Below are 18,641 nucleotides of genomic sequence, written 5' to 3' on the forward strand. Positions count from 1 at the left end.
TCCATTTTTCTCCCTTCTGATCAGTCCCTTATATAATTTCCAAATTGATAAACTAAAAAGAATGCATAAAGAAGACCCTCATTTTCAAAAAAAATTTTTGGCTTTCTTCTTATTACTCTCAGGATATATTCCCTCCCCCCTCCAAAATTCATAATCCTCTGACATCTGGAGCCAATTTACCTTTCTAACTTTATCTTCTCAATCCTGTGGGAAGTCTTTCCTGATTTATCCTAGTTGTTAGTCTACTTTCCCTCTTTCAGTTATTTTATATTTACCTGTGTGAATTTACTTGTGTGAATGTAACCTCTTCAGTAAAATATTAAATCCTTAAGGATAGAAAGTATTTTATTTTTACAGATCTTTTATTTACATGTAGGTGCTTTTAATTTTTATTGGAAAGAAATATTGAATAAAATAAACTTAATAATTTGATTACTAGGTAACTTAAATTAACAATAAATAAATAAAATGAACTTTTCCAGGTAAAAGTTAAACAGAAAAAAAATTAAGAATTGTACATGATACTGTAAATCTCGATTTCATACAATTTGCTTTTCCTTTTAATTATTTAATGATTTTGGCTTAGGAAATAAACTTTGAAAGCTGTCCGAGTTTTCTGTATTGCCTTATGACCTTCTCTCTGTTCTTTTATGATTTTGAAAAAAAATACCTCAATGACTTTCTTTTTCTTTCCCTTTTATTTTTGACAAATCTGTCACAACTGTATTTGTTGTCTTTCCCAATTCTACTTAACCCCTTCCCATTGAATAAAAAAAGGAAAATAAACCCTTTTATAAATAGATTTAAATTCAAGAAAAATAAATTCCCTCATTGACTTTGTTTGAAATGGACGTCCATTTCTGCTCCAGAGTTCCATTTCTTGTTTGACAAGAGGTGAATAGCATGCTCTGTTATTGTCTTCAGAAATTCTGATTGGTCATTGCATCTGTTAAGAGTCCTTAAATTCTTTCAGAGTTATTTTTCTTTACAATGTTTTCCTTGTACAAACTGTTCTCTAATTTCTGCTTATTTCATTCTGCATTAATTAATCAACTTCCCCAGGATTCTCTGGAACCATCTTTTTCATCATTTCTTACAGCACAATAAAATTCCATTCCATCCTGTGTTTTCTGGTATATAAAACAATGGTCTTGCTATATTTGAATCCCTTCCTGTTGTATTTTAAGATCTTTCTTCTATTCACTTATAAAATTTGTTTCTGAATTGAATTGTGAAATTTAACTACTGTGTTTCTTAGAGTTTGCATCCACTACTTTCCCCCCTTTATTTTTCCTAGAAGTGATCTGTGAATTCTTCCAGTTATATTATTTTATATGTTCTTTTGTGAAGTTCTCTTGCATTATTTCTTACTTTATAGTGTTCAGGTTTTTTGTATTGTTTTGTTCTTCTGAGAGACCTATTATCGTTAGATTGTCTCTCTACACACCATGTCTTTGAGATGAATTATGTTTTGTTTGCATTGTGGGCATATTTTCTTTTAAATCTATTGATCTTACTTTTCTTCTTCTAAATTGCCCCTCACTTCTATGGATTTTAACTCCCAGTTTGTTATTCTCTCTTTTATTTCTTTGTTGATCTTTGCCATCACAGAGTTGTCTTCCTGTTTTGTCCATTGTTTTACATGTCAAAAATTCTGCTGTTATGAATCTTTTCTTCAAAAAAAAAAAAAAATCATAGGGTAGCTAGGTGGCGCAGTGGATAGAGCACCAGTCCTGAAGTCAGGAGGACCTACCAAATCCAGATTCAGATACTTAACATGTCCTAGCTGTGTGACCCTGGATAAGTCACTTAACCCCAACTACCTGGGGGGAGGGAGAAAAAAAGGAGAGAAAAAGAAAAACTTCAGGAATAGCCTATTGAGATTCCATGTTCTTAAATTCAGAGTCCTCTGTCTCTTCAAATGTTGAATTGTTTCCCTTTGTTTTGTAATATTTATTCATCAATACTGGAAATCATGCACTCAGTTTGGAAATCTATTTCTTTCTGCTGTTAATGCCCTATTGATATCTGTCTTCTTTTGTTTAAAGTATATGAATTTTCTTGTTTCTGATATCTTTGATAATTTCATCAATCCCCCTCTGCCTTATTTTCCTCTATTGCTCACTTTCTGACTCACTCCCTTCTGATAGAGATTTCCCTCATTGTTCATTCTCAAGGTTAAATCTCAACCTTCTCCCAAGTTAGTTATTCACCATTCAACAATCTAGGTCTTTGTTAAAACTGGTATTTGGAGGGAGAAAATTGTCCCTATCTGTATACTGGTCTCTCCCTCATGCTTAATGGAATGCAACAGAGCTCCACCCTCCAGGCCTTTTGTGTTTTTTCTTTTTTTTTTTTCCCACCATTCCTCACTTCTCTAATCCACTTTTAGAAATTTAAAGAGTTGCCACACTGGTGCTATGAAGTTAGTTTTTTTTTTTTTGTTTTGTTTTGTTTTGTTTTGTTTTTCCCAATTTGTATCTCTGAGGCTCTGAAAGAAAGGTGAGGAATAGCATTGTACTAAATTTTCTTTCAAGCCTCTTTATATGTTTTGTGCCTTTCTCGTTGTTCCTGTGTTTTCCTATGGAGATCTTTTAAAACCACTCTGAATCCAACCATTATGACACTGACTGTTTTTACTCCAGCAATCTTCTGCAATTTGGAGTCTGAATTTCCATGGCACTAGAAAAAAAAAGGGAGATGGGACCAGTGTGGGATTAGGTTTGTTGTAAATCTTTATTTAAGTGAGAGGGTAGGGACAGTTTATGAGTTAGCACAGGGTAGGCATCAATTCATAAGTTTGTTTGTTTTTTGTTGTTTTTTTTTGTGGGGTATGTCTTTTGTATTCCTACTATCCTAGACCATGAAGAGAACTGTCATTGTTTTATCTTTGATGCATTTCTGTTTTAGAGAAGTCTGGGAGTTCATAGATATTAGAGGATGTCCAGTACTATGTCTTTTTTATCACATGACCTGGAAGTGATGTCATTACATTCATATATTGTAATTTATTTCTTCCAATTCTCAGTGGATAAAGGCAGGTGCTCCATTAGTATCTAGTTCTTTGTTATTTAAAAAAATGATAGCTGTAAATATTTTTGAAATATGGATAATTTTCATCTTTCTTTTATTCCTTTTGGGATATAGACTAGTAGTGCTATCACTGGGTCCAAAGATTTATTGTTTAGTGACTTTTCAAGCTAAGTAACAATTCACAGTTTCATCACTTAAATACATCAGAGTACTTTTTTTTTTTTTGGTAGAACCTGTTTAATGATTATTTTCCCCCTTTTTTTGATTACTCTTTGCCAATTTGAGTAGTTGTCAGGCAAAAAACCTTAGGGCTGTTTTCATTTTCATTTCTCTAATTATTAGTAACTTGGAGCAAATTTTAAATATGTCTATTAGAATCTTGAATTCTTCATTGAAAATTTCTCTCTCCATATCTTTAATAACCACTTACTTGATGTGGAATGATTCTCATTACTCTTATGCTTTTTAATTAATTCCTTTAACATTTGGAATAGTGGAGAAACTTACTGTAAAGATTTTCCAAGTTAACTATATCCCTTTAGATTTAATTTAATTTGTTTAGTTTCTGCAAAATAAGCAGTAGATGCTTAATAAATGTTTATTAAATTCAATTATCTCATAACAGCCTCTTACATAGAACTTTGTGTTTTAACCTAACCAATCTATGCACAAAAAGGTCCCATACTCTATTGTATAATGCTTTGGCTTACAGCACTCCTTAATCTTGTGTTATCATATCCAGTTACTCCATCTTTAAGACTGTGGTGCTGAACTATTCATCCTTCTTTTCCTTGTTTCTTCTCCATGTGCCTTGTACTTTTTCTTAATGACTTTGGACAACTTCTGCATTATTAGCATTCAGAATTTCCTGAGGATGACATAAACTTCAGGCCTCTGACTATATATCTCTTGATGTATTTTATTTGTCATTTATTGGAAGTAGCACTTAAAAGTTAACTCCACTGTTTTCCTTTGGGTGTTTTTGGTTGTATAGCTAAAGGAACGCTTCCTTTTCTTTTAGAGGTGGCTTTCCTTCACCTCAGGAAGTCTTCATCTTGGAAGATCTTACTGTTGTTAAGGAATCCAAAACATCTATTTGATGACACTAACGGTTAGATGTTCATTTCTAGAATGCATCCATCACTGCACAAGTGATTGCTCTCATCTGGGAGAATCAATGAGAACACCGACTGAGTCTCAGCCTCCTTTATCCCTGTTCTCTTGTTGGAGAAATTCAGAGACAGGCTATTTTTATTTAGCAAATAAAGGGCTTGTTTTCTCAAATGATGATTTTTCCTCCTGCATTTGTGGACAATTTTCTTCGCTGTTACCAGTGCCATCAAACCTATTCCACTTTTGAAGTTTTTGTTGGCATCATGAAAACATTCTCTGAGTGAGCTAGAACTGGTCTTCCTAGTTAAGGAGTCTCTTCTGAAGATCTGAGCTGTTTTTTTGCATAACAGATACTATGGCTTTCCAAGTATAACAGAGGGTAAGAACGGACTATACCACTCATTTAAAATACATGGTCCTACAAATTAAATCGATGAAAACTTTTGACATTCAGACCAGCTCAGATATTGAAAGTAGCAAAGTCCTTTTGGCTAGATTTTTGATCTGTTGAGTTTTGGGTTCATAGAACTGCTAAGGCCCTTAGTATAGAAAAGTAATTTAAATGAAGATAAACATGCACTTTCTGTATATATCTTTGGTTATGTTTTAAAGCCCTTAACTCACTGCCCAGCACAAAGTAGGCATGTAAGAAATGTTGATTGATTGATTATGCCCTGCCTCCCTCCGTATATTGCCAACTTATTTTTTTTTCCCTGAGGCTGGAGTTAAGTGACTTGCTCAGGGTCACACAGCTAGGAAGTGTTAAGTGTCTGAGACCAGATTTGAACTTGGGTCCTCCTGAATTCAAGGCTGGTGCTCTATCCACTGCCCCAGATTGCCAATTTCTTGAGGATGGGATCACTATTTTCACACTGGGGAGTTGAGTTCCTGGTATAAACTCTGAATTTTTTGTTGATTGGTCACAATTTTAAGTGAGCTTGTATGTTTAAATAGTGAACAGCTTCATCCACAGATGCTTCTGTTCCATTATATCAACAGGGATGGCTTCTCTGTGTGATTTAGTCTTCCACATCTGCTAACATGACCAACACTTGCTGTTGGTCTTTGATTCCCATGCAGCTTCACTGCAATTGTGTTCAATTCTTTCTTTGGACTTTGTTGACTCTCCTTTGACACACCTCTAAAACTGACTTGAGACAATGATGTAACTCACACTAATTGCACCTTTACTTGCTTTTCCTTGTTTGACCAAGTGGATTGCAAGATATGAATTGAATGTTTTGTTCTCTACCTATGCAGTAGGACGTTCAAAGATGTGGCCAAAGTTTAGAACCTCCAAGTCATTGAAAAAACTGAGATATAAGGGGTGGAGAGACTGGGGTAAATGGGAGGGATTATTTGTAGGCAGAGGAGAGTACACAGAGAGTATTTTATACAAACATGAGGATTGAATGGAAAACATTAAAAAAAAAACAAGAAAAGATTTTGCTATAGAAAATTCTACTGACAATTTAGCTAAATCTTGTGTATGTATTTAACTAGCACGAGTATTTGAGAATCCTATGATGCCTCAAGAGTAATCATTCTCCAGTTGGATTAGATAAGTTTGTGGTAGTTAGCTTCTATAAAGGAAGCACAATTTACAATTATACCTATGTTCCTTTAATTGATTGTTAAACATAAAACAGGATGTCCTTATCTGAATAACAACAACAACTGTAAATAACCAATTACAAAGTTCAGAACTCTAACTTTGGATGGAGTAGAGTGGCGATTTGAGAGCTGGTGCATAATAGTATTTAGTTGAATGGACTGGGAAAAAGTTGGTAGCTTCCAGGTTTATTTGGTGATCAGACCCACAAAAGAGGGGATTTTATATTTTTTAATAATGGCTTTCAATTTTTTTACATTCATTGTCATCCATGGCTAATAGACAATCATGACAGGATTTTCTGCTGTTGGTAAAAGTTCTTTCCCTTTCTATGTTGAGGATGCCTGGCATGGTAGGATTGTTAAAGGAGCACTGAAATTGAAATAGGAAGGCATAAACACTAGACCAGCCTTTGCTGCTTAGGCTTTGTATGACCTTAGATAATTCACTTTCCCTCCAACCTTCGTTTTCCTCATTTGTAAAATGTTTTCTTGGACCAGAAAATTCCAGAGGTAACTTTTGTCTGAAACATTCTTTCATTTTGAGGACAATAAAGAAGAAAATAGTATGAAATGGATAGAGACAGAAAGAAACGAGCTGGGAAGATTGGAAAATATAAAGGAGCAAAGCTGCATCTTTCTGATTTCGTTGGAAGTTCCCTGGATTCCCTAGGAAGGTCATGAACCTGGTTTGAGGAACAGTAGTTTAGAGAATGAAAGGAAGTATTGGGCTGATTGTCCTTTCATCATGGGTGGTAGGAAGGGCTTTAATTAACCATTGGGTCAGATCTCATTGCCAGGATGCCATAGCAAGTATTTTCTACTAAATGGACCACTTCCTGAAGGAATCTTGTTTTTGGCTTTAGCTTACATTCTTATTGATGGAAGAGTACTAAAGTCAGAAGACTTAGTTGGTAGTCTTTGTTCTTCTTATCATTAATCTTGTAACCTTGGATCCTTAAGTTTGACCACCTTCCATTTCTCTATTTGTAGAATGTAGAAACAACTAGGTACTTTCCATTTCTAAGGATTATGATGCTATGGTAGCCTCAGAGGTAGAATCTAGTAAATGCTATAATGTGTTAAGCCATCTTCTACTGAACATTCTGAGAGAATCAAGATTCTAAATGATTGATGGGTCCTTATGGACAATCAAGTACAACCAATGTCTTAATTCAGAATCCCTTCTCTAGTCTCCCCCATTAAGGGTCATCCATCCTTTGTTTGAGGAGAGTCACAGAGAGTAAATTGCTAAATGGCTTCTTGTTAAAAGGGCTTCATTCAGTGAAGTTTTTCTTTTTGAACTCAAATCTGGTTTTACAGTTTCTAACTGTTGCTTCCATCTCTTTCTAAGTATTATTAAGCAGAAAAGATCTGATCCCACTACTCCAAAATAGCCTTTGGATGCTTGAGGTCAGCCATCACTTACTTGTGAATGATGGAGATGAGAGCATGTGTATCAGAGCTTTGATGACATACAAAGCTGGGCAGTGCAGTATGGATAATATTTACCTTGGGTGACAGAACTGAGATCCAAGTCTAAATAAAGGGTTTAATTTAACATAATAGGGACAAATAGAAATTGTTAGATTTGGATTTTTTAAAAATTTCCCACAAATACAGGATTAGTCTGTAAACATGTATTAAGCTTTGGCTGTGTTTTGATCACAATGCTAGGTACTGGGTAAGGTAGAACTGGAAAAGGATAGATAACAGAATATATAGGAAAAAATTTTAAGCCCTGAGTCCAGCATTAGAACTGTGTTATTGGGACCACAGATTGAATTAATAAGAGGCATAGTGTGCAGAATAAAAAAGAAGGTAGATGTACTGTTGACACTGCCTGGGAATGCCATTCATTTAAGGGTACCACAATTTTTGAAAAAAATTGATAAGCTATGAGGAGTCTTGAAAAAGATAATCAGCTTGTGAGAAGGCTCAAAGCCATATAATATAGTCATTGCTTAAAGAAAGTAAGGAGTGGGGCAACTTGGTGGTGAAGTGGATAGAGAACTAGCCCTGAAGTCAGGAGGACCTGAGTTCAAATGTGACCTCAGACACTTAACACTTCCTAGCTGTGTGACCCGGAGCAAGTCATTTAATCCCAACTGCCTTAGGAAAAAATAAAAATAAAAGAAAGTAAGATTGTAGCCTGGAGAGGAGATATAATGGAAGTCATGACAACTTTCTTTAAATTCTTGAAGGATGGACATGTGGAAAAGTAATTGAATTGAATTAGGTAGTCTTTGAAGATAAAACTGGAATCAATAATTTACAGAGAATTATATTTTGGTTCAATTATAAAAAAAGAAGTACCCAATAATTGGAGTTTTTCAAATAGATAACGGGCAGCTTCTGGAATTAATGTACAATCCCTGGAAGTCTTCAAGTGAAATAAAGATGACTATTTGTTGGGGATGTTGTAGGTATGATTTTTGAAGTCTCTTCCAGTTCTAGTATTTTATATCTTAGAGCTACTTATATACTTACAATGGGCTATGGTTTGGATCTGGCTTTAAGTAAGTTATTAGGATAGCAACCCAGCCTTCTTTAGCTACTCCAGGGCTATTGCCAAGAAAAATGCATAAAGGGAAACAAGAAAGTCATAGAGAGAGGTACCTGTATTGGGGTACAGTGAGAGGAAGAAGTAGTGTTTGTCATGGAGCGGTAGGGGAGATCCTTTGTGGGAAATAGAGGCAAAATTGTGAGGAAATAATCATTTCAAATTTGTATTAGAAGGAAAACATGTTGAAAGGCAATAGTTTATTGGTTTGTGAAGATCCATAATTATAACTGCAAAATTTGGATTATTTGTGCATATATACACATGTTGCAGTGCTTTGGAGTAGGGAATAAGCAGTATTATATAATTTCCATTGTAGAGAATTTGGGAGAAAAAGTCAGAAAAAAGATACTCTGAAGTTAGGGTTCAGTTGTCAATTCCACTGATCCATTGAGATTCAAAAGGTCTCATCTCATTGAGCAAGATAAATATCAAGGTGTTTTTCCCCCTGCCAGACTGTCTGAATCTTATCTTGAGTATCAGGGTAAAGAGAGAAGCAGTGGTAGACACAAAAATGTAACACATATTTTTTTAGGAAGAGAATATGAACTGCCCTTCTGAATGCGTATCAGACGGGGAATTTATTCCAGTTCAGTAAGTTTAATGAAATAAGTTTATCATATTAAATCATAATTGCTATTTAAAAGAAAATAGACATTCGGGCTTGCCCCCTACCATGTGTTCCCAAACCATTCAAAAGTAATTCACCATACCATTTATGGTCCCATAATTATCTCTTCCTAAGTCTGTAGTGTTTGTCAGATGGATATTTTTGGATTTTTTTAAAGAGAGTTCTGTTTTTAAAATTAAATTTCTTTTGAAGCAAGAAAAGATACTGATTCTTTAAGGTCTTTTCCTACCACCCACCCTCAACAATGTGTCTTCACAATGAAAGGCTTTGAATTGTGGAACCTTCATTGACTACAAACAGTAGCTAGTCAATCAATAAACATTTATTAATTACTATGTGCCAGGCACCAAGAAACCTGTGGACAATGCCTGTGGAGTAAATACGATGTAAAATAAAATGAGAGATGAAGTCACGGACCTCAGGTTTTCCCTTAACATTCCATATCCCAGATTGCCTTCAAATGTAGGTAGATAGAGAGATGGGAAAGATGTTTTAACAAAAAACAAAAAAAAACAAACAAACAAACAAAAAAACCAAAAACAAACAAACAAAAAAAAAAAACACCAAACTAACCTCCTGCCCATTATGGTGCTCAGGTAAATGTAGGATTCATGCAAGGGAAAACTTCAGAACAATTAGGGTAATTTCAAACTCCAATAGGCTCTCTCCAGAATTTTGTTTCATGGGAATTCTTTATGTGTAGTCTAGATGAATCATATATCAAGTACTCATGAGAGGGTAGGACATGAACTGAATGATCTCTGGGGTCTCTTCCAACCCAGGGATCCATTGTTTCTTACTATTGCTTGATTTCCAAACTCTGGACATCCAGGTGAAAGGTCACCTTTTGAAAGTTGGCCAGAGCCCTTTGATTTGGAACCTTCCAGGGATGAGTTATTCATGTAGCTTCAGCAAATAGACAAATGCTCACTGATGATAGAGAGCATTACATTGTAAACTTTCCTGTCCTTCACATGAGATATGAAATCTTTACTGCTAGAGATAACTGCTAGAGTCATTGGACTTTTATTTTGTTCTTTTTTCTTTCCAAGAATCTTAGTCAAGGTTGACCTGGAATCATATTCTGTCCCAGGAACTGAGCTCTTGCATTATTTTCTGGTTCACACATCCATCATCATCTATACATTATGGTTATCCTTGTTATCATGTTATTGTTATCAATATTTTCACTCATATTTGTATTTCAGTAAACTCTATCCTATGTATAATACATAGTAGAGTATCTTGAAGATTCTTAAAATAAAGCCTTTAGTAAATTCAGTGTATTATTGTAAATGTTTTTCTTTAGCATCCAAGGGTATTTCCTTCTCACTCATCTTCTCTTTCTTAGACAAACTTAGCAAAGACTACTCTGTTCTCTGTTTCACACAGATCACTGAAGACAGTATTGGATTGTAAATCTACATATGGGTACACTGTAGGGTTCTTATACAAGAGTTCTTATTTAAAGGCATTCTTATAAAAAGGACTGCTATTATTGCTAAGTTGTTTTCTCCATAGCAGATCCATGTTTAGGTGTGGAAATTAATTTTCCTTATCTCACCCTTCAAATATCCACCTAGGCTCCTTTGATTTATGGTGTGTGACTGAATGTTCAGTGGCATTAAAAACAAAGGGTGGAGAAGCATCACCTTTTATGGGACATCATTGGGCATGGTATTGAAGGCATTGCCTGAAGTAGACTGTCTCATGTTGGGCTCAGTATGTCATGAAGGCAACTCGTTCCTTTACATGTGTGAGTATTTTACTACCATTGAATAGTCACATAAAAAGGTGTCCATTTTAATAAATTTTTAAGCATTGGACGTATAGATTGAAAGAGAGAACAATAGAAACAAGACTCTCTTTAGCCCCCATCCCTACCTCCTTATAATGTGAAGGATTTTAAGAAATAGATTATTTCTATGGAATAAATTGTCAATCTTTTCATTGTTGGAAGTGTTGCTACTTGTATATCCAGCCAGATCAATTCACCAAATAATTTATTAACTATGTATTATTACATGAGAGGCATTGGGCTAGATACTTGACATTGGATACTTTAGCAATGAAAAATGGTAAACTCTCTGCCTTTGAGATGAAGATGGGTCACAGTTATATGTATAAAAATTCAAAAATAAATAAAATGTTACAGTTTAAACTTTCCCATTTGTTATCATAAGATTCTTAGTAACTTATTAGCAAGTAGATAAAGCACTAGGCCTGTTATCAGGAAGGCTTGAATTCAAATCCATCCTCATATACCTATCAGCTAGGTGAAATTAGGCAAGTCATTTCTGCCTCAATTTCCTCATCTGTCAAATGGGAATAATAAAACCATCTACTTCCCAGGATTGTTGTGAGGATCATTTGAGGTAGTATTTGTAATGCCCTTTCATAAATACTAGCTATTATTGTGACTATTATAGATTTATAGCTAAATAGTACTTCCGAGGCACATAGTTACCTAATTTTTATAGATGAGGAAATGGAGTCACAGAAAGATTTGTCCAGGATCACACTGATAAATAATTTTCTTTTATAGAGGTCATAAGGAGTTCGTTAGACTTAATAGCACCTCTTTCACAGGGTTATTGTGAGGATCAAATAACATAACATATGTAAAGGAATTCATAGCTTAAAGGTCTATATAAATACTCATCATTTTTCATTTTGGAAACATAAATGTAAATATACGCACAAATATACACACTTGTGTACATATACATATATATACACAGAAACCCATTACCAGGTTGAGTGATTAAATTGTTTATTTATAGGAACTCTAGAAGACCAAGTAAAAAGTCATAGGTGAATTGTAATATTCTTCAGATGGAGGGAGGACTAGTGGAAAGGATGCTGGATTTAACATTTAAAAATAAATGGTTTAGGAATACTAACTCTTAGTGACTGAGGACCCTTTAAATATATTACTTATCCTCTCTGAGCCTCAATTTTCTTACATATAAAATAAGGGATTTTGGGGAGATGACTTCTGAGGTTCCTTCCAAGTTGAAATTTATCTAACCTTCTGAGCCAATGATACGGAAGGAATTTGAAGTATTGAGGAAATATATGTGTATATAAATACATATATATGCATACATATGTGTTGTTGTGTGTTCATTACATACTCCTCATTTGGGGTTTTCTTGGCAAAAATTGGAGTGGTTTGCCATTTTCTTTTCTAGCTAATTTTCCAGGAAATTGAGGGAAACAGGGTTGAGTGACTTATCCAGGATCACACAGCTATTAAGTGTCTGAGGCTAGATTTGAACTCAGGAAAATGAATCTTCCTGACCACAGGCCACTTCACTATCTAATTTATTGCTTCCCACTACCCCTCCTTGTCTCTGTCTCTCCCTGTGTGTTTTTCTCTCTGTATCTTTCTGTCTTGGTTTCTCTGTCTCTATCTCTTTACCTCTGTCTCTGTGTGTCTCCGTCTCCTTGCCTCTTTCTTTGTCTCTGTCTCACTCTATATTAGATAAATGCACACATATAAACTTACACATATGTACTCAGACACACAGGCACATACCTGAGATGTAGCATACTACACATATATAGGGTATGTTGAGCTGACTGCCGAGTCGTGTTTCTTGTCTGCAAAGAAGAAATTGATACCTTTCCATACCTAGTACCTGTTACATAGTAGGAGTTCATAAAAATACTCATCACTTGCTTTCTAAATTGACATACAGGCTATGAGACAAGTCCTTTAACCCCAGGGGCCTCAGACAACTGAGCATGGAGTTCTTTATATCAGTGAAATCAGAAGTGTTTATCCCTTCCTCTCAGAAAAAAATCTTCCTCATGGTTATGAAGGAAGCTAGGAGAATTAAATAAAATAATATTGCACAAGAAAGTTGCACTTTTCTTGACTCTTGAGGAAATGTTTTAGGTGGGGTTTTTGGAAGGCAGGTAAATTAGTAAATAAAACTATAAATCAGAATGATAGCTGAAGTAATAGAAATCTGAGTAGAAAGAGACATTAAACTGTGGGTTTTTCATTTTTCTTTATTTAATACATTGTCATTTCAGTTTGTTTACTTGGAAGGATTATACATGATATATTTTTACATGAATAGGTGTAGATTTACCAACTCATTATGAATATGAAAGCTGATTTGTAACTATATGCTAACCTTTAACTCCCAGAAGATTATCATAAAAATACTTATTCAACTAAATAAACCCTGTTTTTTTATTTTTTTAAATGATTCCATCTTATGTCTCTTCTTTATTCAATGTTACTTCTTTATTTTTTGTTATGATTTTTTCCTTTAAGGCCAACTCTACTGTTTATTGCTAAAAGGTATGATACAGCTGTAATTTCTATAAGAATCATCTTTAAGTATCTGCCTGGTTTTTAAGAACTAAGAACTTAAGAGTTGGATTACCCAGAGACTTAAAAGACCAAATCTTATGATCAAAATCTTATTCCTTAGATACTTTCTCCTTCCAAGGTTTTCATGATACTACTCTCCTTGGACCTATAAAACTTCTTCTTATTCTTCTCTGTTAGATATTCATTAGATGATCCAAGACATGTCATCTCCAACTGTACACTGAACATCTCAAAGTGGATGTCCACCTTAAACTTGATATCTCCCAAACAGAACAAATTCTCTCTTTCCCTTCCCATATCTTCCCCAAAAAATATTCCCTTCTTCCAGACTTCTCTGTCCCTGTGGTTATCCAAACTTGCAACCTGGACCTGTCACTCTCTCTCATCCCCCAGTTACCATCATTGACCAAGCCTTATCATTTGTACCTTCATGATATCCCTTGTATATGTCCCCTTCTCTTCACTCAGCCAAATCACCACCCAGACTCAAGTAAACATAATAAGGCTACCGCTTCATTCCCCTGAGTCTTATAGTAGCTTCTGGCTGGTCTGCCAGCTTCAGGCTCTTCCTCGCTGAGTCTACCCTATAAGTCTCCCCACTAAAGTGTAGAGCAGTTTTGCTCTATATAAATGATAAAGATTGTACAGAAATTGATGAATTCATGGATATTTTATAGTATTTAGAACATTAAAATGGGGGCATCTGTTTTATTTCAGTGAATGGGGGGGAACAAAGAGGGTATCAGGTTGATTGTCACAGAACCAAAAAAAAAAAAAAAAAAAAAAAAAAAAAGGCTCCAGTAGAGGAATGGATACAGTCTAGAGAGGCAGAATTAGCTATTCTATATTCTATGTCTATCAGAGCCTTAACTCTTAGAATGGAAGGTACATCATTTTCCAGGTCATATCCCTAAATTTTAATAATAATTAACAACAACCAGAAGCATTTATGCAGCACTGAGATTTACAAAATGTTTTACAAACATTACCTCATTTTGTCCTCATAATAACCCTAGGAGAAAGGTGCTGTTATCATCCCCATTTAACAGACAAGTAGAATGAGGCAGCTGGAGCTTGCATGATTTACCTAGGGTCACAGTAGTGGTAGGTGTATGAGGCAGGATTTGTTCTTCCATCCTACTGAGTTCAGGTCTAAGATTCCATCTGCTGTACTAGCTAGTTGTCTGCTGAGTTAGCTCAGAACTTATAACCCAGCAGTCACTCAATAAGCATTTATTAAGCAACTACTATGTACTGAGTACTGTCTTGAGGGCTGGAATGTTTTTAAAGGCATAATACAGTCTTTGTCCCCAAGATTATTCTTTTGTGACCTTAGGATGCTTTTGAAATGATTGCTCTTGCAGTCTAATTTTCCTAGTACTAACAATCTTTCTGTTATCATATATGGTTGGAGAATGGGATATTATCCATAATAAAATCAATTATTGTCATTTATACCTTAGATACATTCTAAACTTCTCCTTTGCACCTACCCCATTCTATTCTATGTATCTATTCCATAATTCTTTGTATTAAGTTTTGTCTCTCTATTATTAAAAAGCATAAACTCTGCCAAGATGGGGATACTATGGAGTTTTTTTTTTTATCTCTTTTATCCCTAGCACTTAGCACTGTGCTTTGCAGTATAGATGCTTTATGTTTAATTGAATGAAATGTGATTAGTAATAAATAGAATTACCAAAAGAAATTTTTAAATAAAAGTAATGAAAGCATTGAAGGAGTAATAGTTGTAGTAGTAGTAGTAGTAGTAGTAGTAGTAGTAGTAGTAGTAGTAGTAGTAGTAGTAGTAATAGTAGTAGTAGTAGTAGCAGCAGCAGCAATAGCAGTAGTAATAGTGACAGTAGCAAATGCAATAGCAGCAGTAGTAATAGTAATAGGAGTAGCAAGTATAATAGCAGCAGTAGTAATGGTGGTAGTGGTGGTGATGGCAGTTGCAATAGTAGTAATAATAGCAATAGTAGCAACAGCAATAGTAGTAGTGATAGTAGTTGCAACAGCAGCACTATTCACAATAGAAGAAGTAGTAGTAGTAGTAGCCATAACAGTAGTAGTCATAGTAATAGTAGTTGTTGTTATTGTTGTTGTCAGAGGCGGAGGAAGAAAATTAGTAGGAGAAATTGCAGGGAGAGGAGAAGGAAGATCTGGCTGGAGAAAGACGGGGAGGAAGAGTTCACAAATTAGAAATCTAACCTAATGGAAAGATCTGGCCTCTGTCAGAAAGACCTGGGTTATCAAATTCTGTTTCTGCTACATAGACAATCTCTGTGACAATGTTAACAGCACTGAATACCTGATTTCCTACTACACTGTTGTGTTATACAGGAAGCTTCACTAAACCATTGAAATCTCAACCCTAGGCTCTTCTCTCCACATTCTCACAAATAACAGAAGTGATTTTATGTCTATTTCAATTTAGGAACACTTTCATAATAATTTAGATCATTTGACTCTCATTATCACCCTTTTGAGAAGCAGAGCAGGGGTTAGCCTCATTTGCCAATGGGGAAACACAATTCTCCTGCCATTTAGTTTCTAAGGGTGAAGACAAGACCATGATCCTAAACTTCATATTCAACATCCAGTCTTTTTTTTTAAATATCCCAATCCTATCTTCCTATTCTTACATATACCCCATTGCCTCCCCCATTTCTTAATCCTGTATGCTAGAAGATCCTTGCAAATGTCTCCGGCTCATCCTTGAAGACATGAGTTCACATTTTATCTTAACTTGGTAGAAGAATGAGTTAATAAGAGTTCAAGCATTTCAATACACAAAGATTCCCCACCCCCAAAAGTTTACTCCCCTTTATAAGCAGTCTTTTGTCCTCTCCTGAGATGTAGCTGTTTTGTTATTTATTGTGCTGAGCAGTGTTGTAACTAAATCTCTAATATCGAAAGTGCAGAGAAGCAGAGAATAAAGAGAGATGGAGAGCTCGTTTCCAGCTAAGTACTGAGAAATGTTTGAAATCCATAGAATTTTGTTTTAACACTCTAGATATTTATGGAATTATCTTAGATAGTAACAAGTGAAAAATAGAACAATTTACATTTGGGGGAAAATCGTTATGAAATGGCATATATTTTGGTTCTTTGTCACAAGGTATTTTGAATAGTAATAGCAGATGTAGTGTGGCAGAATAGAAACAGGTTTCTCTCTCTCTCTCTCTCTCTCTCTCTCTCTCTCTCTCTCTCTCTCTCTCTCTCTCTCTCAGTCTCTCTCTCAATCTCTCTCTGTCTCTCTCTTTTTTTTTCTCTCTCTCCCCCCTTCTCTTCTGATTCAGCAGCATGCCTGCTGATGAAGCCCAGTTCCTCTTATCACTGCACTGATCCAGTCACCAACTAGATCTCCAGGAGGTTTCTACATTTCTTTCAAGCAATAGGTGGACCGCACTTTTCTGATGTCATTCTAGTGCAAAGATAGAAGGACAGTAAATCCACAGATCTGAGTTCTACTCTCAGCTCTGCTGCTAATGACCTCTGCATCCTGGAGCTAAATTTTCCTGGCTTTACCTGAATTTTCTCATCTGTGAAATGGGGTTACCTCCATCATATGGGTACCCAGAATGAGGAGGAGGAAAAGAAAATAAAATTAGCAGACAGTATCTTTAGAGATGATATTCTGGTCCTATCAACATTAACAGTGGTGCATTGTTCCAAGTTGTTGTACCAGTTGGTCACACTCCCAGGTGAAGTACATGAAAGTGATTATAGGTAATAAATATCTTTTTTTTAAAAAACTTATTGCAGAGGCAGTTTTTCCACTGTTAATGAGGGTAATTTGACTTGGTTGAAGGATTGCAGTTCTTAAGAATTAATGCCGCAATCCAATTCAAAGATTTAAAGAGATCTCAGATTTTTCACAGGTCGTGTGTTAGTGAATGTGCTCCTATCACATAGCAGCTAATGGAGTCTAACAGCCGTCTGTCATTTCGTGTTTCTTCAGTGGATAGCAGCTTTGCCCTTGATAGCAAGTCTACTTTCCAAGCAATGCAGGTTATTTAGTACTATGGTATATTTGTAGCACTTTTAAGAGAGAGTATCCTATTTCTAATAGCCCTAATTACTGTATAAAGCAAGGTTATCTTTCTTAATTACATGTTTGAATCCTAATCTACTATAGTCTAAGGAATTTCAAGCTGTAGTTGCTGCTTTCTTGCTTTTTGCTTTTTTTACCCGGGTTTGCTTTTTAAAAAAAAAAATTTAAACTAATTCATGTATCATTGTATCAATGCATACAGGTTAATCGCGTGAATACAAAGGTTACATGCCTAGCATTCATAACTTTCCATTATTTATAATGATGCATTATTATCAGCTAACAATATTTTGTAAAGGCTTATTTGTAAATGATGTTGGAAATGCTCTAATTTCTCGATCCTATTATGTTCCTAAATATTAAAAATCCCATTTTAAGGCAATTAGAAGCATTTACTTCTATTTAAATGTGTGTTCTCTAGACAGTGTCACTCTATACTCTGCACACAAGAACCTTTGTTCCTTAATTAGAAAAAGGACTAGAGCTCATTAATTGTGGTTCCAAGTGGTGTCTGCACAAATGGTGAGGGAATAATACATTAAAAAAAAAAACACAACAAAAGATTGAGCTTAAATCTGTAAGTCTCTTGCAATCCTGAGGACTGATAAAAGATAAATAAACTGAAGACTCCTCTTTACAGGGTAGTCCTCCCATCATGAACTGTCTGTCCTTGAGAGAACTGGCTACTCATCAGTTTAAGAGCCAGAGAGATGGTTTACACACCCACAGGAAGAGGAAAGTGGAGAATACACACCCAATAAAGAAATCTAGAACTTTTCCTGTGATGAAAGCTCATGACTTTCAAAGTCAGGTCATATGGCTCTTACAACTCCTTTGGTCAGTTAGCGGATACCAGCCAGGCGAGCTTAGATTTTGCTCAAAACAGATGAATTATTGGCAAACACGATAAAATATGGATGTCTCAAGTCTATAAAAGGGGAAGAATATTTAATTCCTCTGCTGGCAAAGTCAACAGAGAATTTGGATAGCCCCAAATGCTAAATTCTCTTGTAAGGCCTACCAGTGGCAAACTTGAGGCCTAGATTTTGCATGTGAAGCAGGTCTTTCTTGAGTCTCTTAGGAAGCTTGAGATCTCCAGTATCCCCACTAATATTAATATTATTGATGATGGACCTGTCTGCGCCAGCTAAACTTTCCCCCGGTTACAAACTCCCTTGGTTTTTCTAAGGGAGAAGGAAGTAAATCTAACTTCCTTATTGAAATACTCCTATATTTTGCCTAGGATGGGGAAAAATAAAATCGTAGAGAAAATAGCATCTTG

General features: G+C 35.3%; 1 protein-coding gene and 1 long non-coding RNA gene across 2 annotated transcripts in view; one reads left to right on the plus strand and one right to left on the minus strand.

Moving 5' to 3' along the window:
* The window catches only part of FOXP1 (forkhead box P1), a 265,651-nt gene that overhangs the window by 42,642 nt on the left and 204,368 nt on the right, over window positions 1–18,641 (plus strand).
* On the minus strand, window positions 4,664–9,491 carry LOC141551908 (uncharacterized). The gene is made up of 2 exons (XR_012484995.1): window positions 7,826–9,491; window positions 4,664–4,879 (listed from the first exon to the last, which is right to left on the minus strand). It is a non-coding gene; the product is annotated as an uncharacterized LOC141551908 (long non-coding RNA).

The sequence above is a fragment of the Sminthopsis crassicaudata genome, chromosome 1 (assembly GCF_048593235.1).
Source record: "Sminthopsis crassicaudata isolate SCR6 chromosome 1, ASM4859323v1, whole genome shotgun sequence".
Classification (NCBI taxonomy): Eukaryota; Metazoa; Chordata; class Mammalia; order Dasyuromorphia; family Dasyuridae; genus Sminthopsis; species Sminthopsis crassicaudata.